Below are 27,215 nucleotides of genomic sequence, written 5' to 3' on the forward strand. Positions count from 1 at the left end.
AACCAGATCCACACAACAAGGCCAGAATCAAAAATGACGAATGTTAAATTTTTTTGGCTGCAAGAATAAAGAAAGAAAACAACAAAGTGAAATCAATGACCGCAACAGACACATTCTTGAAGTGTCAGGGGTTAAAAGGAGCCCTTCGGGTTGAGTGCACATGCTTCCAATTAGGTCTCAAATAGGCAAGAGGAAACAGTTGATTTAGAAATATTACTGAAGAATGACTTCAATTAGCCTAGAGACTAAGGGGCCCTGAATGCGGGTACCACTGTCAGCACCAAACAAGGCCAGACAGCATTAATCAGCAGCACTAACTGGGGCTGAACTCACTGGAAACAAGACCTTTGTCTATCATCGTTCTCCTGATAAATCCGTTGACAACAAGTTGAAAGAAGAATGATAAAAATATACCGGATGGAAGAGGCAGGGGTGTATGAAACGAACAAAGGTTCAGCCCTGCTTGTTGCTTTTTACTCTGCAGCGGAAACCATGCTATTGTCACTTCCAACTGGCACAGCTGGATTGTGACTGTTGTGACTTTGAAACCATCAATAGGCTCATTTGAAAGGCAAATACAGCCAAATTGAATGTCAGTATATTGCGAAGGCTGTGACTCATGCTCACTCTGAATATTTCAGCATGCAGTCTCGTCGTGTTGATATTGTGGGGGAAATTAGGCTTGGCTTTATTTGGCTAAATGTATTAGCATTAGAATCGAATAGTTTGCCGCGAAATGTAGTACCTAGACGTGTTTTGAGATGAAGACTAGGTAATATACAGTAGGGTAAGGTTGTACTTTATACTCTACTACATTTATCTGGCAGCTGTACTTACTAGTTACTTTGCAAAATTAAAGTTGCACGTACAAAGCATATGCAGAGCTTATAAAATCTAATGCATTATAATCAACAGTTTCTAAGATTAGAGCCGAAATGATTAGTCTATTAATCAATTAGTTGATCGACAAGAAATTAATTGTTTTTATCTATTTTGATAGCTGATATGTTTTTATTAAGCAATAATGCCAAAAAATGGTTTCAGCTTCACAAATGTGAGGATTTGCTGCTGTTCTTCGTATTAAATTACAGTAAACTAAATGATTTTAAGGGTTGGACAAACAAGCCTTTTAATGCTGTCACTTAGGGCTCTGACTTATTATGATGGGCATCTCTCACTATTTTCGCAAGTTATACAAACCAGACAATCAATCGATTTAATTGAGAAAATAATCAGCAGATTATTCTGTATTGAGAAAAATCACAAGTTGCAGTCCTATATACTATAGCATATTTAAAAACATTTACCTCAGCCAACTACAACAGTAAAATATTGCCTACACATTAATACATACATTACACATAATGTATAATTTAATTGCATAATAGTCACAGAGGACATTTTTCTGCACTGAGTACTTCTTTTACTTTTGATACTTTTACATAAACATTATCAGTGCAGGACCTTTTTACTTTTAATTAAGTAGTTTTACAGCATGTTTTAGTACTGTTTACTTATACTTGAGTAACTGATCTGAATACTTCCTTCAACACTGCCCCATTTACGCTAAGATCTCTCTCAGTCACAAATCATATCTGTCAGCCACAAAAGAAGTGCTTCCCTGGTTTCAGTCCCTTCCTCCTGTAATGCCAATCATCACTTTATTAATCCAGGTTTTTATGTACTGCGGCAGCAGCCCCCCAAGAAGTGTTTTGCTTTCAAACAAGCCATCTGAAACTAACTTTTCACGCATTTATATTCAGGCCCTGACTTGACCAGGTAGAGATCCACCTGAAATGACTCTTGAGTAATTATGTAGCAATTATCCAGCCAGTGGAAGAGGCAGCGTATTAAAACCATTATGGGGCCTTGACAGAGTCTCCTAATTGATTGATGCACGGCAACTAGCTGGTGATTACCATGCTGTGTGCTCACATGAATCATCTCACATTAAAATAAGAGGCTTTAAGCCACACATCACCCTCCAGAGAGCGAGAGCACGTGGTATGGAAATTCACATGTAGGGAGTTAATTAATCCACAAACGCTTGAATATTATCATTACGTGTGTGTGTGTGTGTGTGTGTGTGTGTGTGTGTGTGTGTGTGTGTGTGTGTGTGTGTGTGTGTGTGTGTGTGTGTGTGCGTGCGTGTGCGTGTGTGTATTCACGCAGTGTGTCTTTGTGAATATGCTGGTATACATAAAACATAATATGCTGGTCCATTATGTATAATAACCACAGAGGTTCCTGTCAGAACATTTAAGTCTCTTCGCTTAACTTCACACTGAATTTGATAAAAACCTGCAATTTTCTTTGCATTCCTTGATATATATATATATATAAAAAGCACAACAGGTATGAGATGAAGACATGGATATGGGTTTAGCAGATCCCCTCTTGTTGATGCGGAGTATGTAATTTAATAAACAGAGGAATATATCATGATTAAAAAAAAAAAGGTCATGAGCCTTTTGGAACCTCTGGAGGCTGTTGTTTTAGCTGAGTCATCAGGAGCCCCTACAGCTGATGGTTCAGCACAAGTGCATGAGGTCAAGCTGGTCAAAGTATCAGGTGATACTGTGGCATGCTGTTGTTCAAGGAATAGTTCGACATTTTGGGAAATGCACTTATTTGCATTCTTGCCGAGATTTAGATGAGAAGATGTATACCACTCTCATGTCTGCTACATATGAAGCTACAGGAGATGGTTAGCTTAGCATTAAGACTGGAAACGGGTGGAAACAGCTAGCATAGGTCTGTCCTAAGGAAACTAAATCTGCCTACTGGCACCTCTTAAGCTCCTAAACTAATGTTTTTTTTTCTCTTTTGGACAGAACCAGGCTAGCTGTTTCCCCCTGTCTTTATGCTAAGCTAAGCTTACTATTTCCTGGCTTCAGCTTCACAAAGACACAAGGGTGGCATCTCAAACCTCAAGCTTTTCCTTCAAAAGCTGCAGGATAAAATGCTAAATGGTCACACCACTGTAATAAGAGTAAACACCAACATACCAATATACCGTGTTGTGTTTGTAGATAGTTCCTAAAATGATAAAGCAAGAAGACTTAATACATTTTTCATAATCCAAACCTCAAAGCCCATGAGGACACAGTTAGATACAGTGGCATAGATAAAGGAGCCATATCCCCCTATTCATGTGCACTTTGTCCTACATATTTTGTATATTTCTCTGAAGAAGCGGCTCCTCTGCGTTCAACTGCTTCCAGATGTGGAATGCCAGAGATAATCTGTCGTTTTGGATCTAAATGAGAGCGGGTGTCTTGCAGAAGCAAGGTCCAGATCCGGCTCCCAGATTGTAGACATCCTACACGTGCGCAAGGTAAGAAGTAGAAATGCACATGTGGGTGCACATACACATACACACACACACACACACACACACACACACACACACACACACACACACACACACACACACAAACAAACACACAGGCCTCAAGCCCTCAAACCAGGAAAATAAGTCAAAACTATCTAACTTTAACTCAATTATTTTTTTCAATTACTTTTTAGTTATTTTATTGGTTTACACATATACAAATACTACCAATTAATATACACAATCAATAAAAGATGTGATGGAGAGAAAAACCCTCAGAAGCGGCTAAATCTGGGCACTCTCCAATTCATAATCCAATTAAAGTACAAATGCAAAAAGTAAAACAATATTAGGAATTACGTGGGTTGTTTACAAAGTTCTTCATTTCACAGAGCTTACTTAAATTGTACAGGTGTCAGCTTTAAAAAATCTGATGGCAAAGCATTCCATATGACTGAACCTTTAATCCAAACTGAGGTTGAGATGTTCAACAGATAGGAGGCCAAAGTTTGTTATTATTTCGAGTGGCATGATTATGAAGTTGGTAACAGTAAAAATTGATTGATTATAGTAGAATCAAGTATCTTGTTTAGAGATCTGTATACAAATAAAGCAATCTGTAGTTGATTAACTTGATAAACAGTTATGGGTTTTCCAAAAGAACTATGAAGCAATAAGAAATTAACATTATCAAGTGACATACAAGCAAAAAAAGAGCACAGAGACACTATGATGGCCCCAGAAGGGGTTTTTGATATATGTGGATGTGCAAAATATCCCGATACTGTATGTCTCTAGAAAAATGAGACAACCCCCAATTTGTAACATAAAATACGCTTTCAAATTAAGTTCCTTTGTGGTCTTGGTTTCATGTAGTTGTCACACAAACTCATTCACACCAAATACAACAAGACAAATGACTCCCTCATTTGTTTGTTTTTTAATAGCGAAAAAGACAAACATTCTACAAACACTGTCAAGATGGTAAATAAGAATTATTTTTCCCCTGCTATTTTATACTTTGATTACTGTTTATTCATTCCATTTTATAGCTTTTGAAATGGTGTTTCGCTGATGGTTAACAGATGCTTAGGGAGAGACAGAACAGATAGGAACTCTGGAAGCTCTGAAAGCTGGATGCCATTTAAAAATGTGAGAACACTGCCTGTTTAATGCACATCATCAACAACAACATTATCATTACAAACATGTCACTGTGAACGATGTGTTGGCCTGTTCTGCTTGCCTATAAAGCAAACATCTACAATGCATAGCAATGCAGAAGAAGGATTTCAAAGTGCCATTGATGTCGGTTTTGATTTTGAGGGGAAATATTCAGAGTAGCGTTTCATTACAGTTCCAGGACCTCTAGCTGGCAGGTCTTCTATAACCTACATGAACAACCAGTTCTGTACTCCGGGTGCCAGGCATCGCAGCAACCCAAAATGTATATGGCAACAGAACAGAGACCAGGCACTCGGGCAACTCGTCATCCAATCAGAGTAAAGGTTTCCAGACTGGAAAAAGTGTCCCAAACAATTATCATAGTTTGGAGAGAAAAGCAATTCAAGCAGCAAATTGAACAAGAATTTAAGAAAAAAGAAAAGCTTCTTCATAAACATTAGCAAGTAGATAATTAATGTCATTACTATACATCTGGGTATTTTTCTGCCCGCAAAAACAAAAGATTGGCTTTATCTGAAATACTGTTCATGTACAAATTTCCCCTGGCATTAGAGCAGTCACAATGTTTGGCAGCAGCTGGCCTGTGTGGACAAATTTTAGAGCAAGATTCACATCCAGAGAGGGGAATACCAGTCATCCAGAATGAGCTGAGCTGGAAACGTCCTAAAGTAGCTTAAGTTTTAAAAAAGAAAGAAAAGAAAAGCCACATCTATGGCCTCCACCAACCTTTTACCGTTTACGTGCGAGGCTGCATGGGATGTTGAAGTATGTTATCGAAGGGTTCTCTTGTGGTAGAGGATGCAACGTGTCAATACAGCACCAGATTGCAAATCATAAAGCATAACAAGCTCACATTTCTCAAAACAGTCTGCTTCTGCTTGAGGAAAAATGGAAGCGTTTAGTGAGAGAGGAGAGGGGGAGAAAAAATATTCTGGTGGATGTCGGATTCCAGGCTCATTGTTGTCTCTGCAGAAAGCAAAGCAAGATTTGGGGCCCCGTTGCGTAGTCGCCTACGAAAGTAAAATGCCATATACTCGGTGTGAAACTATCCAGAGATACAGAGTAGATGTAGTCTTACTTAACAGTCAAACTTTCTCCATTGGTAGTTTTTACGTGGCTCATAGAAATTGAGTGTTTGCTAAACCTCACCCTCTTACATGTACTTACTGTTGCTACACTTGTAAAGCTTTCTGTTCTCATCTTAAATATGCACTTGACTTGGCTACATACATTATATCGTGCTAATAGACTGAAGCTAAAGCTGCTTGTCCCAGGAAAAAAGTCAGCATTCACAACAATTGATGACCCCTGTAAAGATATTGAAATAAACAAGCTGCATTGTTTTGAGCTAGTTAGTCCTAATAGTAAAAGTATGAAATAAGGAAAACGCAACATTTCATTCTAGCATAACTGTGTTTCTCTGCTCAGCTTACTTTTATACCTTGTTTGTAAATCTTTTAAAAGAAGTCTTACAGGCAGACAAACCTTTCGCTATCTCCGGTAATGCATCTTCTCAATATTGTCTATCCTGTTATTAATGCACCTTTTTTTTTTATCTCCTTTCAACTTACCTTTCCCTACTGCTATATATTTTTCAAGCTGTCTTATAGTTCTTCATCTTTCCTCCAGCCCTCCATGCCACCTCTCTTGGAACCCTTAACCTCAATCGTCCCTGTACTCTCACTTTATTTTTCTCTTTTCTTGCTCTTGCCTTATTTCTATCTTGCTCCCTCAACATGTTTTTAATGCATCCTATCATGTGTAGTCTGGTCTCATCTGATCACTTGCTCTCCTCTCTGCTCCCTCACCTCCTTCCTCTCCTCTCACAGAGATGTGAGGAGCGCTGCCCCGGGTTCTGGCCTTAGAACAAGCGGTTGCCTTGTGAGACTCTGTTTGCTTTGCGTGGTGTTTTCTCACATAGCAGCGTTTCGCAACCTTGCCTGGCAGATCACACCTCTGTGTGTGTGTTTGGGAATACTCTGTATGAAGTACTCCAAGTTTGTGAATTAATCTATAGAATATGCACATTCTTTACTGCAGCATGTGTGTGAGCATTTGTTTACAGTCCTGAGTTTGGAATGAGAGTTGCCCTCGGGCGGTGCCTACCCAAAGCCTTGCTCACTGCGTAACTAATGAACCAAGGCATGCCTGCCTTCCTGTTTTCTTAATCAACAAACATTTAGGGGAAATCAGCAGTTCTATACAAGGCTTTATTAGAAAGACCAAGAGGAAAAACACCATCTACCTCAAGTGTTCTCAAATGAGAAAGTGCTCAGGGAAAATGTGCTGCAAAAGTGATCATATCTCATGCTTTCAAAAAATTGGATTTTGTGCTAAATCAAAAAAGATTGAAAATTGTTCTTTGCAAATGAAAATGAGTTTAGCTGTAAATGATAAACATATATTTCAGAAAGAGCACCAGTGGATAGATAGGCTGACACGTTTGGACCTGCTGGAATAGTTGATAAAGCTGATTGAATGATTTAACATTTTAATACAAATCCCTCAGGTATTCTTATTGTTATCATACACCCTGAGTTTCATTTTGTACCTCCCTTGAAGCTGTAAAAATCCATACATTTTACATGGTGTACTCATAGATAATGGATTTGGCGAGTTAATAAACATGAAACTAAACTCAGCAAAAAAAGGAAACGCCCCTTTTTCAGGACACTGTATTTTAAAGATACTTTTGTAAAAATCACAATAACTTTAGAGATCTTCATTGTAAAGTGTTTAAACAATGTTTTCCATGCTTGTTCAATGAATCATAAACAATGAATGAACATGCACCTGTTGAACGGTCAAAAAGACAATAACAGCTTGCAGGCTGTAGGCAATTAAGGTCACAGTTAAAAGAAAATTAGGAAAGTAAAGAGACCTTTCTACTGACTCTGAAAAACACCAAAAGAAAGACGCCCAGGGTCCCTGCTAATCTGCGTGAACATGCCTTAGGCATGGTGCAAGGAGGCACGAGGACAGCAGATGTGGCGGGCAATACATTACAATGTCCCTACTGTGAGACGCGTTAGACAGCGCTACAGGAAGACAGGAAGCACAGCTGATCATCCTCACAGTGGCAGACCACGTGTAACAACACCTGCATAGGATCGGTACATCTGAATATCACACCTGCGGGACAGGTACAGGATGGTAAAAACAACCGCAAGAACTGGCCAGTGTGGTGCAGTACATGAGGAGGAGATGCACTGCAGTACTTAATGCAGCTGGTGGCCACACCAGATACTGAGGGCTACTTTTGATTTTGAACCCCCCTTTGTTCAGGGACACATTATTCCATTTCTGTTAGTCACATGTCTGTGAAAATTGTTCAGTTTATGCCTTAGTTGTTAAATCTTTTAATGTTCATGCAAATATTTGCATATGTTAAGTTTGCTTAAAATATAAAATCAGTTGAAAGTGACAGGGCGTTTCTTTTTTTGCTGAGTATATTGTTATTCTCAGTCAATTCAGACAAAGGTAATATTTCTTACAGCAAATTATGACTTGATTTTGATTTTGTCCAATAGCAGTTTTTCATTACACGTTTGCTCAGAGCCAGCTTTTAATATTGATTTTTGTCCTTTTTGCCACCCGCTGTTCATGCGGAAGGTCATGCTGGTTATTGATTTTGCCACAGGGTATTAGCCAGTGACTCAGATAAAGACATTTTAATACTCTGCTTATTTTGAAATGCACTGTTGTACTGTAATCCACTGATCTCACCTTTGCTGTGGAAAATCTGATACAAAGTTTTAATTTTAGGAACCTGCCAATGTGGTGAGTAGCAGTTGGGAAATGGTGTGTTTGCATACATGTGTATGTGTGCGTCTGCGCTGACACAGCAGCCATATGAGGCAAAGAGTCGGCCCACCACAGACATTTTCCATCAGTCTGGACTAAACATTCCAGAGACCCTAAGTGAGACGGTCCTTGTTAACAAACATAACCTACATTCTTTATATGTCTCAGCGAGGAACAAGAGTAACGCATTTCATCACTCCAAAGTCATGACACAGAGCCAGGGAGGTTCATCTGACAAAATAGCATTCCTGCATTATGTGTGTTTATCACACCTACCCGCTCGACAGCCCCCTGGCCTCTCCTGAGATGTCTGAGGCGATGCATTCACAGATGTTAGCATTCCCAGACTCAACTCCATCTCAGGACGTTTAGCACAAAATGAGCTAAGGGATGGGATTTCCCCAAGATAATCTCTGAGGCAGCAGTCAAAGGTAGCGCATAAGCACTGATCTCAACCAACATCAGAAATGCCTCTAAGGCTCAAATCTCACTTGCTGAAGATGGAATTACAGTCAGGTGCATAAATATTGGGACATCGACACAATTCTAATCTTTTTGGCTCTATACACCACCACAATGGATTTGAAATGAAACGAACAAGATGTGCTTTAACTGCAGACTTTCAGCTTTAATTTGAGGGTATTTACATCCAAATCAGGTGAACGGTGTAGGAATTACAACAGTTTGTATATGTGCCTCCCACTTTTTAAGTGGTGTGTGTTATTCCCTCATTATCCCATTTACAAGGAGCAGATAAAAGGTCCAGAGTTCATTTCAAGTGTGCTATTTGCATTTGGAATCTGTTGTTGTCAACTCTCAATATGAGATCCAAAGAGCTGTCACCATCAGTGAAGCAAGCCATCATTAGGCTGAAAAAACAAAACAAACCCATCAGAGAGATAGCAAAAACATTAGGTGTGGCTAAATCAACTGTTTGGAACATTCTTAAAAAGAAAGAACGCACCGGTGAGCTCAGCAACACCAAAAGACCCGGAAGAGAATTCTTTCCCTGGTGAAGAAAACACCCTTCACAACAGTTGGCCAGATCAAGAACCCTCTCCAGGAGGTAGGTGTATGTGTGTCAAAGTCAACAATCAAGAGAAGACTTCACCAGAGTGAATACAGAGGGTTCACCACAAGATGTAAACCATTGGTGAGCCTCAAAAACAGGAAGGCCAGATTAGAGTTTGCCAAACATCTAAAAAAAAGCCTTCACAGTTCTGGAACAACATCCTATGGACAGATGAGACCAAGATCAACTTGTACCAGAGTGATGGGAAGAGAAGAGTATGGAGAAGGAAAGGAACTGCTCATGATCCAAAGCATACGACTTCATCAGTGAAGCATGGTGGTGGTAGTGTCATGGCGTGGGCATGTATGGCTGCCAATGGAACTGGTTCTCTTGTATTTATTGATGATGTGACTGCTGACAAAAGCAGCAGGATGAATTCTGAAGTGTTTCGGGCAATATTATCTGCTCATATTCAGCCAAATGCTTCATCACCAGGGATGAAACCCAGCGTCTGGTGATGTCTATGCGTTCCAGACTTCAGGCTGTAATTGACTGCAAAGGATTTGCAACCAAGTATTAAAAAGTGAAAGTTTGATTTATGATTGTTAATCTGTCCCATTACTTTTGGTCCCTTAAAAAGTGGGAGGCACATATACAAACTGTTGTAATTCCTACACCGTTCACCTGATTTGGATGTAAATACCCTCAAATTAAAGCTGAAAGTCTGCAGTTAAAGCACATCTTGTTCGTTTCATTTCCAATCCATTGTGGTAGTGTATAGAGCCAAAAAGATTAGAATTGTGTCGATGTCCCAATATTTGTGGACCTGACTGTATGTCCTAAATTAAACTGTTCTTTTTTTTTTTTTTTTTTATTGGAATCTCTCTTTTGCATCTAAAGAGTTCAAATCATGGTCCTTCACCCCTGCACCCAAACCAGTTGTCCTCCTCAGACAATCCTCTGAACCAGCCCTCTGATGTTATCACTGTAGCCGTACAGCACATGGAAAAAGATGAAAATGCAGACATAGTCTGATGCATCTTGAATTACACCACCATGAACTCCCTCTCTCCTCTCCCATACCAACAGAGAATGACAGGTGACTGGTTAGAACCAGACAAAGAGGAATTTTATCACTGCGGCCAAAAATCAGAGACTAGAACAGAGATCACATTGCATGTAGATGTAGTTTCTGATACCAGCCTCATTGTAAGCTTTTACAGGATTGGCTAACAAGTGCTTATGCAATAGGGAGTACAGAAAACATTGACTGCATTGGGAAATCCAAGAGACTCCTGCTCAAAGTCTGAGTACTCTTAGCATACTTATTTGTATTGTAAACAGTTTGCATAATATTTAAAACCTTGGCTTTACTTCTTTGTTGAGTACAACAATCACAGATACAGAGAATATGAAAATGTATTGTATTTAACCATGCATTACAGCTGGGGTCTCCGACACTCTAAAAAGTAAATGGCTATTTTCTGTTGCTTACTTCCAAAACAATGTTAAGTAGTTTACGTTTTTAAGTAAGTTTCAAGTGGAGAGGAGACATGGGCATCTTTACCACAGCCATCTGATTCTGGCTCTGCACTGATCAACACATAGCTGTGACAACCTACAGGTTCATACAGCACAAGCTCCCATTTTAGAAACCCTTGCCCACACATTTTCCTTCGCCCTTTTTTCCCACACCCTGAACGTCTGTTTTCTGTCTCACACTCTTTCTGTCTGTCAGCTCTCTCCCTCAAGCCTCTCTCTCTCTCTCTCTCTCTCTCTCTCTCTCTCTCTCTCTCTCTCTCTCTCTCTCTCTCTCTCTCTCTCTCTTGAACACCCATACATACACAGGACTTTTCCTGTACTCAACTCCCCTTCCCAGCAGAGTGATGCAGCTTTGCTTTTATGAGATACCAGAGTTGGGCTTGCGGCAGCATGACTGACTGGCTTGTAGAAAGGACACAGGAACCATTTTGTGCCCCGCCGCCTCGCTGAATCCCTTTTAAAATATTCATTCATAAATACTCCTGGAGCCTTTTACTCCACATCAAACACTAGACCCATAGGAAAAGCACTGAGCTGATGCATCCAGAGAGAAAAACAAAAATACAGGGGTAAACAGGACCACGGGTGAAGACCAAAATTAATCTCAATATTTATGCTCTAAATATACTCTGATGTATTCATTGTGTTTTTAGGGAAATGATTTCGGACCAAAAGTAAGTCAACAGGATTTGAATTTGGGAAAATCTGCAAAACCTGTTAAAACTGCTTACTCATTTTGCAGAGCAGCTGTGTTTATTTCTGTGAAGTTGTCCAAAACAATGAGGTGTTTTTGTTTTTAGATAAAATGCCAACAAGTTTTCCAGATACATAACAAGATATAAAGCATTACAAACTGTTTTGGTGAAGTTAAGCTGATGAGACATTGTCATTTGTATCTTTAGGATTGTGGATTATAAATCCATCACTAACTTTGTGTGTAAAATTCTTCCAAAGTTCTTAGTAACTAGTTTCAAACTAGTGATTTTTCGAAAATTAGTTGCTGTTGTTTTACATAACAATGTTTTAAATAAATATTAATCTTAATGTCCAAAGACCTAGGAAACACCTGTAGCAATCCACTATGTAAACAGGAAGTCACTGTAGCATAACTGGGTTTAGGGGCTAAACAAAGTAATAAACTACTTCCAAAATGTTAAACTACTAATCTCTTTTGGAAATGGAAATATTACTTTTATTAACATGCGTACATAGAGAAATATGTGTTTCTGAGTTAGTAGTATATTCATGCCGTTTTAAAGTGGGAAGTATCAGATTATGCTAACCTAGCTGGCGTTATCAGGTAAACGTCTTGTAATTTGAAGTGTGTTGTGTTATTTTTGTAAAATGTTATGTAGAATCTTCCCAGTTTACACCATTTTAAAACAGAATTTAATCAAGTGTCAAATCAGATGTGTCAACCATATACTCAACTTTTATACTCCTAACTTGTAACAGCTCATGAATGAGCAAGCTAACAAAAGTTTTCTTTTAAGTTATTGTAAATTCCCTTTCATGCATGCATTTGAACTGGTGTGTTTTAACAAGATGACAAGCAAAGTGAAAGTTAAAACGCAAGCACACTGCTGCCTCTTAAAGGGGAACTATGCAGTTCTTTTTAGCTTAATTGACTTTAACTGAACAGCTTCGGAGTTATTGGAATGGTTATATGGCTTTTTTCGGGTTGAATGGTGGTCGTCTCGCTTCCCTCTAGCGCCTGTGAGTGGAAAAACCACCCTTGCAACTTTTGGCCAGCTAGCCGCCAGCCTCAGCGTCAGGAAGTATCGCGTGATATCAGGTATCGCAATGTAACGAATTGCTTCATGGCACTGCACACATCCACGAACCGGCTAGCTATAATAACAAGGTAGCGATGGAAGATTTCACACTATCGTCATGGCTCAAACCCTTCTATGAAAACAAATGCACATGACCAAAGAGAGAAGATGGGAGGGGGGAGAGTCGCCAATGAGTTTTTACAACAGTGTTGCTAAATATCTATTCCGAAGCTGTAGGGGGAGCTCTATAGAGAAACCTGTGAGCAAAAAGCGAGAAAACAGCGAAGAAATTGCCAACACTACAAACACAGAATTGCTGTATTTAAACTTTATTCTACCCTTGTCTCACCACAAATGACTCCTTTTAACAGAAGCTTCTCTGACATCTCGAGTATCACCCAAACTAACTCCCTTGCTGTGCAAGTACAGAGTGCCTTGGCGGCAGTAGGATCTCTTCACAGAAAATACTACAATTTCTGTACTGAATGTCACAACTAATAGACCCCGGCATGACAGATTTATGAGCATGAAAGTGGGCCAGACAGAAAGGAGAAAATGGAGAGGAAATCAGGAGTGATTGTGATTAAAGCGAGGCCCAAGATGAAAGGAAGTAATACATGAGTGTAGGAGGGGAGCACAGTAGGGGGGCAGTAAACCTGACTCAGTTTTAACTAACCCAGTACAAAGTAGGATCGAAACTTCTCCAGTCAAACGATACTTGCACCACAGCAGCTCCAAGCCATACAGTTTATGTGGTGAAGTCCAGTGCGGCGTATTTGACAGAGTTGGCAGTGCAGCGTACCAAGATGCTTCCATTCACATGATGGGTATCGAATGTACTATTGGTATCGGTATCACTTTAAGGGTATTGGTATTTGGTACAGATATCGTAATTTTGTAAACGATACCCAGCCCTAGTTTTAAGCAATTAAATGTATGTGTGCAATGGCTTGTGTATCTAAATCAGTATTAAATTAGCGGTGCATGTGATGGGGATCTGTTGAGAAGTAAATGTTACACTTTGTCGTCGAATATGAGAAAAGAAAATGGAGGTGGAGGCGGTACAATAAAGTGGGATGAGGCCTCTGTAAAAATCATCGTTCTTTGTTTTTTCACAGTTCCGTGTTCCTGAAAGCACCTTGGCCTATTTTTTTTTTTTATCCATGGCGTCAACACAGTTTGTCACGGCAGGGGCACCAAACATGCAGGCTGCCAAAACATCCCATTCTGGATGGGGTATTAGATGGCTCTTCCCCCCCCCTCTCTCACCCCTTCCTCCTCCCTCCTGTAGACACCATAAATCACATGTCACTTCGAGGTTGACCTGCTGGTGAACCATCCGCTTTTAAAAAAGTCATTTAAATAGCTAAAGCAGCGGCCACACACATATGCGTTCATGCACTTCCGTGAGGTCAGAAGTTTAATATTTAATACCTTACTACAGTACTTTTGCAGCTACTTAAATAGAAGCAAATAAAAGGTTCAATCTGGCAACAGCAATGACCTGATGAAAGACAAGTGCTCAAAGGCATGTAGTTCATATTACAACCAAAAAGTAATTTTCCATGCTTGGTTATGGAGATGATGTCTCATCTTTATATTCAGTTTTCATTTTTGATAAGTTTTCCTGTGAGTATTTTGTCATGACGGACAGGAGAGATTTGGGAAGTTCAGGTGGGTCAGCATCAGGTCGTAGCAGAGAGAGGAGTTGACAAAGAAAGGTAGAAACAACAGTGGGTAAAAATCAGAAAAATAGACACAGCAAGAGACACACAGAGAGAAACAAATCTCCAGAGAGAACCGGTGAGGAAAAGAGAAGGAATAGAAAACCAGAGGAGTGAAAAAGCAGACAAAAGTGTCCCGGGGCGAGGCCTACAGGAAAGTCAACAGTTTTCGAAAAATGAGAATGGGAAAAGCAGCTGTGGGGCTGAAGTCCTCTGCTCCCCCAATGTGCAAGGCCTCTGAGGGCCAACTCTACTAACACTGCATGGTTAATGAGTAAAAACAGAAAATTACACTGTAGTTAGTGACAGGCTGTAATTAAATGCTGATTAGAGTGTGATTCTAGCATTCCTTGTGCCACAAGTGCTATACACTGTTGACATAAGATATAGAAAATCAACAATACCAATGTGAGGGACTGCAAGGTCCTCATTGTGACTGATTCCAACTTACTATGGGACAGATTTTTTAAATAAAGGCTGACAAGAATTGAAATAAAATGTAAGTGTGGAAAAAATAGCTATGCATGCATTGCTGGCTGGGATAATTGGATTATTAGACTTTGTAGCCGTAAATCCCGGTTTAAGAGTTTTCATTAATTACATTCTGAGGTAAACACTTATGCAAATGTCAAATGTTTTCCTATTAGATTACAGTTAAACAGGTTTGCGTCCTGCATCCTTGGTGTAAAGCAAATGGATTTATTTTGCAACATTTTCAGCCCTTGATTCAAAATGTCTGCTATCCAAGGAGGATTAAAAAACACTGTTTGTAGCATGAAACTTAAAAGTCCCAACAAAGAGTAGAACAATGGAGGGATAGTTAGGGTCTTTTTGGTTGAGGATAAGCCCACACAAATGGTGCTGGGACAGAGAGAGGACTGATTAATGATTAATCTATCTTGGCCACAACAGAGAAGATGCAAACATGGCCCAGGAGGAGAGCCACTTCAAACTCTGGCAGAGAAAGCAGAAACAAGGCAAATGTGCCATCATTCAGCATGCTCACTGGACCTCATGCACATTGTATCCTTAAGTGATGGATCAGTGAAAGAGAGAGCTATTTAAGGCCTTACAGAGACCATGCTTAAAGTGTGTGTGTGTGTGTGTGTGTGTGTGTGTGTGTGTGTGTAAATGTGTGTGGGGGAGATTGAGAAAGAATAAGGCTTATGAGAACACTTAACAAAGGAAGAACTGCCTTTTATGTTTATTCACTTTTTCATTTTTTTATTTTATTACACTGCACTGAGTTGTTAATTATCAGTTGCTTCCATTGATTGAGAGGTTGTAAATGAGATCATAATTTCAATTAACTTTTCAGATATTGTGATATGAGGAAGGGATGTTGTTTCCTCAGTCACTTATGTTTATATATTTTATAGTCTATATCCACAACGTTCCCCTTCCGGGATTGCTCCGGTGCTGCCTGAATTTCCGCCGGACGTCCTTCCTTCCGGATGTCCGTTACCTTACGCTTTCTAAACTCTGGTTGATTCATAAAGACTATAGTTAACTACTCCTCAGATCTCTGCAGGGTAAATCCAGACAGCTAGCTAGACTATCTGTCCAATCTGAGTTTTCTGTTGCATGACTAAAACAACTTTTGAACGTACACGTTCCACCAAAACAAGATCTTTCCCGAGGCTATTTTGCAGCGGCACTGTGGCTCTGTCTGGCCCTTAGCTGATGATTGTGATTGTTTTAAAGAAATGCCAATAAACCAAAGCATGTTATTCTCACATCCTGGAATGCTGTGTGGATTAGCCAGACCCTCCTCCGCAGCGCTGTGGAGGAAGGTCGGGCAAAACGAGACTATATATTTTATCACTAATTTGTACATTATACAATTAGTTTCAGTTGGAATAAAATAATTCCACACTATTATGTAATGCTGGGTTAAGTTTTAATATTATCATTCTGATCATTACTATGTCATTATCACATCACTTGAAATCGTATTGTTCTTACAGTAGATGTGTATCATTGAAGTTGCCTTCTCACCTCATTTCCTAACTCCAGTTATTGTACAACGTGAGTGTAGCAGGACAAGTCGGGTTTAAACCAGAGAATACGAATGTACATGAGCGGTCCGGTTCAGGTCGGATCAGATATCGGCTAGAAGTGATAATGACAATCCACTTTAAATAAGAGCTGAAACAATCAATCAATTAATACCAAACGTTCTCTGGTTGCAGCTTCTCAAGTGTGAAAATTTGCTGCTTTTCTTAGACTTCAATTATAATAAACTGAGTATATTTAGGTTTTGGACTGCTGGATGGACTTTAAGATGTTACCTTGGTTTTTGGAAAATGACGAGGTAAATCTTTTGTTGTTTTCTAACATTTTATTGGCCGAACGATAACGATAACTATTAGTTGCAGCCATAGACTGTTAATATTAATGGCCAACGCATCCGGTGCTGCAAATGCGGAAGTGCCTTAAACCTGCATTCTATCTGATTTCCAGCAGGGGGCGACACGTGCGGTTGCAAAAGGAGGTCGGTTTCTGTAGAAGTCTATGAGAAAGTGACCCACTTCTCACTTCATATATTACCTCAGTAAACATTTTCATAATGAGTTTATGGTCTCAATCGCTAGTTTTAAGTCTTCTGCAACACAGAATGACGTTCATTTTTTGAATTATGGTCTCATTGATTTTAAAATCGACAATAAAGCAGGGGGTGTTTTAGGGCTTGGCTATGATGTGATTGCCAGTGAAAGTGTGTAACTCCCTCACTCTTCCCTCTCGTCTAAAATCGTCACATCCGCAACCAGGATGGCTGCGCCCGTAACGGCAAACTCGACGACGGATAGCAGATCTCCACAAACCAATGGGGGACGTCACACATGCACTGTCCATTTAATATACAGTCTATGGTTGCAGCCCGACAATAAATACAATGTTCCGTTCCTTTCATGTTGTTGCAGTAAGCTAATATGACATGTTAAATAGCAATTTATACTCATCACTTTCTATATGTGCTTTACTATAAAGGCATTTTAATGTGAAGGCAGTAGTAGGCCTTTTACTGTATTGTGAAACATTTGCTGTTGGCTAACGTTCCCAAATATTGACTTTGGAAAATTAAATTTGTTGCACTATTTTCTGAAAAGTTGTTTTGAAACATTAAATGGATGAAGTAGCATTTGATTTAATTAACTGTTTAACAAAGCTTGATAAAGTAGAATGGCACAAAAAAATAAGGATTGATGGTACATGTCATTAACAATTTTTAGATACTGGAGTAAAAAACACGGAGTGTACTGGTATTGGAGCGGTACTTGGTATCTGAGTACTCTGAGTTTGGCTATTGGAATCTGTATCAGGAGAAAATTAATGGAAAATGGGTGGACCACTTTTATCCCTTGTACTTTACAGTCCTGCGGCATTGTTAGTGAGTAAAGAAGAATGAGATATTTCCAAGAGAGACTGCAGCCAAGTAACTAATAAAATAAAATAATCCAGGGTTGTTGTTTCAGTTTTACATTTGGGAGATACATTTGCCTATTTTCCTCAAAGAGTACAATCCTTAACCTAAAGCAGTAAAGGTGAAAGGCTCATACTTCAGTAGGATAATGAAGCCACTGTGGATTATTTCTTGTTACTGCTTCTGTATCTGCCTCTCATCTAACAGCACATCTGAGGTTATTACTTCTCTAGGAGATGGACAAATACTGAGAACAGATCATGATGTGGCCCTGCCAGGTGAGGGTGGCAATTCTGGTGGAGAGGAAGACGAAGATGGCGAGAGGAAGACGAAGACGAAGGCAGAGTGTGCGGTAGTGGTGGAGGTGGGGGGCTTTCATATAACAGATTAAAATCAAAACAGAAAGACATTCAAAATGAAACCGAAAGGATTAGACTCCAGCCAAGCGCTTGTGGTTTTGATGGACTGTCAAAACTCTTATCGTGTGATTACCCACCTGTCACAGGAATGCTGTCATGGACGTTATACAACACTGATAACATAATAGGATTCCTGTTATGAATTTAGCTGTGCCCTCAAAAAAACAAAACACTTTTTGCTATTATTTAGCTCTCTGTGTGTCTTTAAGTGCCCCTGCCAAACTGAGCTCAGCCCTCAGTGTGCAGCCCTATCAGGACAAACAGCAGCTGAGCCTCTCACTGCTTACCTGCATGAATCCCAACAAATTGCATTCTATTTATGTTGATTTATTACACCTTTTCATCACTTATTAGATCACCACAGCACTCAAAATATTACTGCAGTCTTTTCGCCCTCTCTCGTCTTCCTCTCCCTCCCTTTCCATCTGTTCTCACCAGTGGCTTTTGATCAAACAGAAGAAAAAGCTGCTAAAACCAATGTACTCACTCTGTCAGCCCAGCCTGGAAAATGCCAGACGCCAGCATCTCAACTCTCTGTCATAATTTCATCTCCTAACATTTAAAGAGACAGATGCAAAACAAGCTTATGTAAAATTTGTGCTGTTTCATGGTACTTAGAAAGGAGTAAACTGAACTTCATGATTCATTACAAACTAGAAAACATAGTGTTTTTAATTTTAAATTTTTGCTTTTGATTCCTCAAACTTGTAGCTATTAACCTGAACTTACAGCAGAGTGCACTTGCCAAAAATGGACCCAGCAGACTCCCTGCTCCAGATCTTTTGTCTCTCACTGCTTCTCCAGAGTCTCCCAGTTCCAGTTCCTTGCTAGAGCTTTCCAGAGCTTCTGATGTGCCTTCCACTTCGTTATTGGGAGTGAAAAGGTTGTTCACTCCCAACAACAATACCTGTACCAGCACTCATTTTCCTGAATTTAAAATCGAATGTCTCACTTTGTGTAACTACATTTTACTTAAGGTAACATGGGATCAGAGATCATTGTAGCACTTAAGTCCGTGTAGGCCACTGTGACTGAATAAATGCAAAGTTGGATGTATGTTGGCAAAAGGGGTTAACGGAAGTCGACCAGACAAACAACCAGATGGATATAACTCCAGATATATCATACATGATCCAGCTTTATAATGCTGTAATTTAATTATTGCTTACTGAGATACAGAGCAATGGCAGCACGGTGGCCCAATGGTTAGCACTGTGGCCTCACAGTGCTAACCATTGTGGAGTTTGCATGTTCTCCCAGTGTCTGCGTGCCGTGCATCACCCAGGTGAGCGCTACACATTGGTGGTAGTATTTTTAATGTGTCTTCATCTAAACATATTTTTGTGGAGGTGCACGTCAGCTATGGCGTACCTGTGGCAGATTCATGCGTAAGGTCTGTAGCTAAACCAAAAACCCTAAACAATCAACTAAAAATCCATCTTTACTGTTCAGTGTGAAAACACTGAATTTTATGATGACATTGACATAGAAAGTATATTTAATGTGGATTGGTCATGCAATGGCTGATACCCGATCCGCTTATTAGGGTCAGTATCTGACGATACGTCCCAGTTTATCCCTCGCGTTAACTCCATTGGCTTGTTTCCAGCCTGCATCTAGGTAGAGTAGCCTTCTGCTTCTTTTGTCTAGTTTCTTGTTGCCTGGTATTTGAACTTCATGCGGCTAGCTTATCCCCAACCCACAGCCAGCGTCAGCCCACCAAGCCTCTGGCCTTTAGGCAACCCATTCCTAAGTACCAGCAGGCAACATTTTTTGAGCTCTCAGCTTGTTATCTTTCAGGCTTCATGTTAACTCATGATCCCTGGGTCCAAGTGTGTTCTGGGATGTTCCCATTGGCCTCAGCAGGTGCTTTCTCTGCTACTCAGCAGGTCAGATCCTCTGCCTTTACCTTGGTCTCTTTACCTATTAAAGTGGCCATATTATGCTCATTTTCAGATTCATAATTGTATTTTGAGGTTGCACCAGAATAGGTTTACATGGTTTAATTTTCAAAAAACACCATATTTTTGTTGTCCTGCACATTGCTGCAGCTCCTCTTTTCACACTGTGTTCAGGTCTCTGTTTTAGCTACAAAGTGAGACCTCACACTGCTCTAACATCTTTGTTGTCAGTCGCACATGCGCAGTAGTAAGGATCACATCATATAGCTAGCTGTTTGTTTCTACAACTTCAGTAGTACAATGCAGGATTAGCTGGGAGACTTCTTCTAAATGAGGGTACACTTCCAACTTTACGTGGAATACCTGCAGAATAGGGACATGTAAGTAGTTCTTTTGTAGATTATAGTGAACTAGTGTGTGTTGTAGCAGTGTTTTGCCATTCAGAACGAGCTAGCATGCTAGCGCTAGCATGCTACGGTTAGCCACCTTGTTTCAGCTAGTGACGTAAAAAGCCCTACCGATTTTGAACAGCTCACCCGGAGACTGAAGGCAGGACACATTCAGAAACCCATATCTCACTCAAAACAGCATGGATGTTTGTTTTTTTCCAAGTTTGTATGCGTGTGGAAGCACCAGAGACACAAAATAACACCCCAAATCCCAGAAAAAAGTGTTTTTTTCATAATATGGGCACTTTAATGATGTCCTTCCTGCCTGAAACTTCATGTTCAGTAATATATTGGTTCCTTATTTCTTCTACCAGTAAGGGGATTTTTCAGTATGAAGTATGTATGATGCATGTATGTGAGTATTGTATGAGTATTTTCAGATGAATAATCACGTTATTGTCTAACTGAAAATATACATTTTTGTTGGGCAATTAGAGGCTATGGTTTACTCATTACTCATTTATTTACTAACACATAAGTATAAACACATAATGTCACCTTGAATCAGTTGCTTTCACTCCCAGTATTTTGTAAGCCACGGAGCACGTTGCTCTTCATACAGTACTCCTTGTGGTCTGGGTCTTATCACTTAGCAGGCAGGAAATTGGAAGCGACAGAAAGGTGTGTTTGAGTGGTTGCAGGTCATTTTTTATCGATGTCAGGCATGGAGTGAATGAATAGGGAGGCTGACATAGGTCCCTTGGGATCCCTTTTTTGTGGTGTCGATTGGAGGAAGAGGTGCACAGCAGATCTATACAGCAATACCGGACAAGTGTGTGCGCATGTGTAGGAAACAGAGCTAAGCCTCTGAGCTCCCATGGGGTCTGAGGGATCAGACAAAGGAAACCAATAGGTACCCAAGGGACTCGGAATAAAGCCCCATTTAAAGCAAACACACACCTGCGCCTCACTGTGCACTGGGTTGTGCAAGGGTGCTGGAGGCAGACATGTTGTGTCTGGAGTTCTGTTTTTTTATGACATGTACACTGTAACAGACCTCCTTTTCAGGGCCATTGTACTGTGACAACACACACACAGACACAAACACACACTCCGACTAAATATTGTCTTGAACAACATCATAATCCTCTATTTGAACACTTCAAAATCTTAGCTTGCCATGCTGGCAGCCTATGCAAAGTGCGCCCCCTCACATTACAAGATTGTTGTTACGAAGTCTGCAACCAACTAGACTATAATCTACCTGTAGGCTTTAAAGCAGCTATAATCAATATTTTCATATTAACAATGGATTGCATCAGTTGTTGTTTGTGAAGGGGTCGCTCGTAGTGATAAACCCACACAAAATGATCGCCCGACTCTGCATGTCCCCTCAGCTCTACAGAGCTTTATAGCATGTTTCAGCTAATTGTTTAGCTGTGCAGCTCACAACTTTACTATCTCACAGCTCTCATAGCATCATTTTTGGCCGTGGCAGGCAGCTGTTTTCAGTGGAAAAGTGTTAACTAGCTGGTGAACGTATTGGACAATTTGATAAACAATTAGAGATTTTCCTCAGTAGTTGGTAGAGACCGAAAACAGTTAAAAGGAGAGTGAATATGGGACTGATGGTCATTGGATTTATGATTGTGAAAACATGCTCGTTATTTAAAACACTGTCACTTTTCAAATGACAGCAGTGCCACACTCAGACTCAACATACTCTCTGAGGACCACCTCATATTAGCGTAATGAACACACAAAAGCCAATTGTAGGGTTTGAGGACAATACACTCCACATGGTGAACTAGTAAGCCAACCCCTCCTGCTGCAATAAGCATACATCCCACTGTGGCTTGATTTAGCACACAGATCAAATAGGGGGTTCTCTGTATTATAATTCATAGATTCAGTTTTTTATTTTTTCTCTCTATGTGCTACACAGATACACTTTAATCAAAATGACACCCATTGCGACACACTGAGAAGAAGAAAAAGTCTGATAATAAAAAGCTGCCTTGTAGTGTGGCAGTAAATCAATGAGTCATGGGTCTGGGAGATTAGACAGCAGGCTCTCTGGTGCTTCAGAAGGGATTATAGAGCATACATTACAGGTCAATGATTAGAAACGAATGATCATGTATGTCTGAGACAAAGTGTTCAGGCCTCTTTACTCTCCTTCATGACCCTTGGTGCTGTTCGAAGTGTCACCTTCCTGACCGCGGTCACCCCTCAATGTGATTTACCTCACTCACCAAAACGTATTAGACTGCAAAGTTCAACTGGTGACATTCAATCCTGCAAATCTCCCCTCTCTTCAGCTGCGCAGGGATACCGATATGCATGTTAAAAACTTTTGCAAACAACCTCGTATGCACACATGTATGTACACGAGTGCTCGCACACAAACACACCTTATCCAGTTCAATCCCACACACCCTGTCTCTTTCAAAATATAAGCAGCTTTCATTCCGCTTCTTATGCAAAATAAGTTAAATGTGCTACCGCTGTCCTATAACAGCCTATTCTTGGTGGAAGCACTTCTCTGTTTTCAGAGACTAGCAGCCAACCATAGGCAGGCAGACAGCTTGGAGACAAAACAATCCACTGTTATTAATGAGGACACTTTTCACCTCATTTAGAGAGGTAAATATACCCTCTGAATGCTAAGCCATATGGGCTGCTTCAGAGAACCCAGATCAAAGAGGATTCAGTGATTCAATTTGACATCAGGACAGCCCTGAAATAACAACGATCAGACAGGGAATAACCACCCACAAATTGTACTTAACTCTGTCTGGTTAACAAATATCCCTATAGTTTCTGCTAAACTATGAGATTGTTTTCAAATGGAGCATATATGGTATTAAGTAAACAAACTAGCACTTAAAGCAGCCATATTATGCTCATTTTCAGGTTCATAATTGTATTTTAAGGTTGTACCAGAATAGGTTTACATGGTTTAATTTTCAAAAAACACCATATTTTTGTTGTACTGCAGTGCTCTCTCTCACTGCTGCAGATCCTCTTTTCAGCTGGTCTCTGTTTTAGCTACAGAGTGAGACCTCTTTTCTTCTTCTTCTTCTGGACTATCTTTGATTGCACTGCACATGCCCAGTAGCTCAGATGTAGATCATGTCAGCTAGCTAGCTCCATAGACAATAAAAGAAAGGCTGTTTCTACAACTTTGGTCAGTTACAAGGCAGGATTAGCTGGGAGACTTCTAAATGAGGGCGCACATGGAAGTAGTTCTTTTGTAGATTATGGTGAACTTGTGTGTGTTGTAGCAGTGCTTTGCTATTGAGAACGAGGTAGCATGCTAGCGTTAGCATGCTAGCGTTAGCATGCTAGCGTTAGCCATAGCGTTAGCATGCTAACGCTACGAGCTAATGGTTGCGGTTAGCCTGCTCGTTTCGGCTTGTGACGTCACAAGCCGTGCCAATTTTGAACAGCTCACCCAGAGACTGAAGGCAGGACACATTCAGAAACTGTATCTCACTCTAAACAGCATGGATGGATTTTTTTCAAAGTGTGTATGTGTGTGGAAGCACCAGAGACACAACAGAACACCCCAAATCCCAGAAAAAGTGATTTTTTCATAATATGGGCACTTTAAAATCATTTTCAAGTCCTTTATTTTTTATTCATGAAGTAATCGGTTTTGAGGGTCGATGGTAATACTTTAATCATCATGAACTGCTAAGGATGATAATTTTATATTATTTCATGTGGAACCTCATAAGATGCCTGTCTTAAGGCAATATTAAAATAATATTGGCAATGTAATATTGACATTTTGGGACCAGGGTATGCTCGAAACTAAGTGCTGTAGTTCAATTGAAGTGTCATCCAACCACAGCCAACAGCAAAAGTGTTTATTGCTGTTAATGTCTGTGTGGTAGGCATGGTATGGAGTCTCCTTGCAACCTTACTGTGACTCCAGGAAGTCACTGCACTTAGACACCAGAAGAAAAGTAAAAATATAAATAGTTACTCTTACTTATTGTTTTTACATTCTGTTTGTGTACAAATATAGCATATTAGTGAGTTTTTTCACCTGCTTCCAGCTAAGCTAACCACGTCTGTACTCAACCCGCAGGCATGAGACTAGTATTGATCTTCTCATCTAACTCGACAAGAAAGCAAATACTTTCCCAAAATGTTGAACTATTCCTGGAGGTTTTTTTTCGTTGCACACTTAACATCTTGCCCTTCTTTCTTGGTTTTTGCTCATTAACTTACTGTTGAATTACTCTTAACTCTCATACATGCCAGCAAAAGAGGACATCCTTCAGATTCTAGCCCACGCCTTTGCAATATTGATTCTGTTTGTTTTATTAAATTTTTCCAGAAAGCTACACACACACACACACACACACACACACACACACACACACACACACACACACACACATACCTGAACCCACATGACCGCACACACAAACATCTTCTTACACACACACACACACACACACACACACACACACACATAATGTACTCTAACCTGTTCTGAGCTGACTGTCCAGTGTCTCATGGGACAGTAGCAGCACGCCCCAACATTTGACATTGCATGAGGCACTGACTACACACCTGACTGCATCTGGTATTTCTGTTATACCCAGAGACCTAGTGCCGAGAGTATACAGTCTCAAATTCAGGTCTCTTTATTGTCTATTGGATTTCCATGAAACACACGTTTATCGTAAAAATATGTCTCTCAGTGAAATTGAAAATATAGGCACCACGGGCAAAACGATAAAATAATCGAGCTGAAATACAATAAAAGAGAAAAAGATATTTTGCCCGAAGTCATAAGTTGACATTACTGACTGTTGACAGTAAACCTAAAGTGCCCCAAAAAAAAAGGTGAAAGTTGCAGCGAGGACAAGGTGGTGAATGTCTTCTGTTCAGGACAAGTCACCTCATCTATTCTGAGCATTTGCTTCACCGCACAAGTTAGCAGGAAAAAAGCACAGATCGATTAGGAGTTGTCATATTTGTATTCTCTAAGGCTACCCCATGTCTTGCTGTTTGTCAAGGGCAAGAACACATTTAGCTAGCATGTACCCTAGTTTTCCTCTGCGGAGTGCTTAGAATGATAGCAAATAGCTTGAAGCACAATGCTCTGTGATAATGTGCCTAATGAAAAGAGCCACTATATCATGTTTCAACAGAACACAAAGATATGAAAATCTTTGCTACATTTGCCAATGAACCGCATTCCACTTATTTTTTAATGATGCTATTAGATTTTACATGTACCAGTTATACCTCTTAGTGATGTCAGTTCCTACCTGTAGGTACAAAGTGAAACTGAGAACACACAGTGCAGCTCCAGGCCATGGTGACATTTTCACAGACGTCTGTAGAAGATTATATTAACAGCCCACATCAACCACATCGACCAGATCCATCTTTAAACCCCTCTAGCCCAAGGCCACATGGCTTCTTAACAATGTGAGGCCTATTACAGTACAGGGATGGTAATAAAACCGTCATGGTTGTTAAATATCTGGGGTAAGAAAGAATAAATGTTGAATAAAAGCTGGTAATGATGATGGTTTTCACTGTTTTTATTATGTGCTCCAATAAGTCCTTGTAAATTGAATCAATTGAATTTGACAGTTGTATACAATTAAGTCAATGAGTATTCCAGTAAAAAGGCTAATGGAAAGATACGCAAAAAAAATGCTGTGAGGGGAGTCAGATCTGTGTGGGTTAGGGTTAGATGATCAGGTTACAGTGAACGTGGAAGGACAAGATCATAGGCTGTACACTTCTTCTTTTAGTTAAGGCATTTGTTCTACTTGTTTTACTTTTGAAACTACCATGACCTGCTACCATTGTTTGATATGCATTTACAGCAAGTCCTCATACTTAAACAACAATATGGGTCATTTTCACTTCCTTCCCAAATAAGCCAGAAACTTTTTGATTCACTTGCTCCAGATTTTAAAGAGTGTGCTCTTGCACTTATTTGATTGGCCACTGCAGTGCCTTGTAGAATGACATCTTGTTGCAGTCTGGCAAAAGTTAAGATGGGATCTTCTTTTTCGCCAAAACTCGCCAGAGGTTAAGTGATATATCACAAGGATAGACACAATCCAAATAAATAGCACTCTTTCTGTTCTCTGTCTCTATCATGATCAAAGAGAACCAAAATTGTCTCATTGCAGATGATTAGTAATAAATATTTATGCTAACAGCTGGTACCGACACAGAGTCAATCATGATGTCACAGAGGTCAGAGTTCAAACTGGCTGGAGCCAAAGAGACAACCGGAGCCTGGGTCATCATTAGTCACAGCACAGGAAGAACCAATCGACATGAGTCTTTAAAGATGGGGTTATTTGAGGGTAAATTAGTTAAAGGCATGATTGTCAACACAGTGATTTAATGTGATGACAGATCAGTCAGCCACACAGTGTCTTTCCTCCAGTGTATGCTGAGAAAAATAAATGATAAAATGTGTTATTAAGTCTATTCGATTCTTCAAAGAGTTGACTTTTTTTTTTTGCCTCATAAAAGTTTCAAGATGTTGCCACAAACAGCTTTTGTAGTCAGGCTCAACTTCTGTGTTGCAATGATTTGTAAGTTATTTTGGGGCATTATGGTTAAAAATACCATCTACTACAGACACTCCTTCACTGTCCTTTTTTTTTTTTTTTCCCAAGGTGCCACCACGAGTTATGTTTAGAACTTAAGT

General features: G+C 39.9%; 1 long non-coding RNA gene across 1 annotated transcript in view; it reads left to right on the plus strand.

Moving 5' to 3' along the window:
- LOC116047245 overlaps positions 1-27,215 on the plus strand; it is a 50,532-nt gene that overhangs the window by 9,258 nt on the left and 14,059 nt on the right. The window contains exon 2 of the long non-coding RNA XR_004104356.2: positions 3,194-3,337. This is a non-coding gene — a long non-coding RNA (uncharacterized LOC116047245). The remainder of the gene's footprint in view (positions 1-3,193; positions 3,338-27,215) is intronic.

Source organism: Sander lucioperca, chromosome 14 (assembly GCF_008315115.2).
Source record: "Sander lucioperca isolate FBNREF2018 chromosome 14, SLUC_FBN_1.2, whole genome shotgun sequence".
NCBI classification, from domain to species: Eukaryota; Metazoa; Chordata; class Actinopteri; order Perciformes; family Percidae; genus Sander; species Sander lucioperca.